Source organism: Scylla paramamosain, chromosome 41, assembly GCF_035594125.1.
Source record: "Scylla paramamosain isolate STU-SP2022 chromosome 41, ASM3559412v1, whole genome shotgun sequence".
Taxonomy (NCBI): domain Eukaryota; kingdom Metazoa; phylum Arthropoda; class Malacostraca; order Decapoda; family Portunidae; genus Scylla; species Scylla paramamosain.
The window spans coordinates 13716967-13719466 of record NC_087191.1 but is presented as its reverse complement, the minus strand read 5'-3'; the positions used below and the strand labels follow the sequence as shown (position 1 = coordinate 13719466).

The following is a 2500-nucleotide window of genomic DNA, read 5'->3' as shown; positions in this document are numbered from 1 at the left end:
AATCTTTAAGCGAGTCGCGGCCTGTTTACCACCCCGAGGGAGAGAGAGAGAGAGAGAGAGAGAGAGAGAGAGAGAGAGAGAGAGAGAGAGAGAGAGAGAGAGAGAGCGTGCTACAAAAGATAATTACGAAAAATTAACATCAACACTGGAAACGATAAATTGCCTCTCTCTCTCTCTCTCTCTCTCTCTCTCTCTCTCTCTCTCTCTCTCTCTCTCTCTCTCTCTCTCTCTCTCTCTCTCTCTCTCTCTCTCTCTCTCTCTCTCTTCCTACTCAGCATTGTCATCACGCCTTTACCCGTTAGACTTCACTTGATGAAAGTCTCTCTCTCTCTCTCTCTCTCTCTCTCTCTCTCTCTCTCTCTCTCTCTCTCTCTCTCTCTCTCTCTCTCTCTCTCTCTCTCTCTCTCTCTCTCAAAGACACCCATGCATATTCAAAGTAAAACTCTACTGGAGTACATATAGAAAGAGAGAGAGAGAGAGAGAGAGAGAGAGAGAGAGAGAGAGAGAGAGAGAGAGAGAGAGGTTGGTTGGTTGGGAGGATATAGTTTAATGACTAATCTGAAATTCTGTTTGTCCTCACCCAACACAACTATCTCTCTCTCTCTCTCTCTCTCTCTCTCTCTCTCTCTCTCTCTCTCTCTCTCTCTCTCTCTCTCTCTCTCTCTCTCTCTCTCTCTCTCTCAAAACTGGCCAATTTAAAAAGTAAAATTCTGCTCTGGTATTTTTCCCTCTCAACAATATCGGAAGTGCTGGGAAAAAATTACTCTCAAAAAAGAAACCTTGCAATTTAATGGATGAATGGATGGATGGATGCATGAATTGATAGACAGGTGGGTAGACACACAGACATATAGACACACAGATACATAGATAGATAGGGTGTTGATAGATACAAAAAAAACTACCTACCCTTGTAATTTAATGGATGAATGGATAGGTAGATGAAAGGGCAAATGAATATATGAAATGATGTCACGAAAAATAAACAATTATCAATCAATCGTCTCGTTAGTTTCATTTCACGCAAAATTATGTGAGATTCATAAAAAATCACGCCTCGGCTACTGACGCTCGCGGGGTACAGCGGCTACGTAAAGAGAAGCCCTTGTACTGCCTTCAATGGCGAATTACTGCATGTTAATTGAAAGTTGACACAAGATCCATTAGCGAATCACCTGGTTTTCTTTAGTCTCCCCCTTCGGAGCGGTGTGGAAGAGATTGCCTATGTGGAGCGAACGTAGTAATAGTAGTAGTAGTAGTAGTAGTAGATAGAATTTGTCCTTACTGGAGGGAAAGTTCACCTTTTGATTGTCTGCATCTTCACTGACACAACCATGCTTCTGTCATCCCAGGTGGACGCGGTATACAATTGTCTCGTAAATTAGGTTAGGTTAGGTTAGGTTAGGTTAGGTTACGTTACGTTAGGTTAGGTTAGGTTAGGTTAGGTTAGGTTACGTTAGGTTAGGTTAGGTTAGGTTACGTTACGTTACGTTACGTTACGTTAGGTTAGGTTAGGTTACGTTAGGTTAGGTTAGGTTAGGTTAGGTTAGGTTAGGTTAGTTTAGGTTAGGTTAGGTTAGGTTAGGTTAGGTTAGTTTAGGTTAGGTTAGGTTAGGCTACCAACAGCGAGCAACCCAGTGTGTAACAAACGCCTCACCTAAACACTGATACCAGCACCGCCGCAGCTCAGACCCTAATTCACTGATCAGCTCAGCCTTTAACAGCAGCTCAGACCGTAACAAAAGTTCTTCTCGATACCAACACCTTCCTCTACCATAGTTTATTGAAGTTCGCCACAGATATTTCCCGCGTGATAGATGGTTAGATAAAAAGATACACTGACAGGTAGGTAGGTACAGTAGTGGTAGGTACAGTAGTGGTAGGTAGAGACACACAAATGAATAGATAGATAAAATTATATCCAGTATTAAATGTATAGATAGACACATAAATACAAATATACATAAACATAAATGCATTAACAGATAGATAGATACACAGATAGACAGAAAGACAGACAAGTGCCCAGTTAGCCAGTCAGACAGCCAGACATACAGACAAACAGGTAGACAGACCGACATCTAGACAGAGATAGAAAGACAGACACACAGAGAGATGGAATGAAAGTAAAAATTTATAATAAACAGTGGAAGAAAGAGAAAATAGAAAGGAGAGCAAATGAAGAAACAAGAGAAATAATAATAAATACGAAAGAGGGAGATAGAGAGGAGGGAATAAAGATGATTATAAATAGAAGAAATGGACGCAGTGAACGGGAAAGATGAACATAAAGGGATAAGAGGAAGAGGAGGAGGAGGAGGAGGAGGGACAAGGGAGATGAGTAATAATAAACAACAACAACAATAATAATAATAATAATAAAAATAAATAATAACGAAGAGAAGAAGAAGAAGAAGAAGAAGAAGAAGAAAAAGAACTTGGTAATGATACACGAAGCAAGAAATAGAGACAAAAAGAAAGGGAGGAGGAGGAGAAGGAT

The 2500-nt window shown here is 40.6% G+C and overlaps 1 protein-coding gene across 4 annotated transcripts in view; it reads left to right on the top strand.

Moving 5' to 3' along the window:
- The window catches only part of LOC135093104 (fibroblast growth factor receptor-like 1), a 130206-nt gene that overhangs the window by 89262 nt on the left and 38444 nt on the right, over nucleotides 1-2500 (top strand). The window lies entirely within an intron of this gene.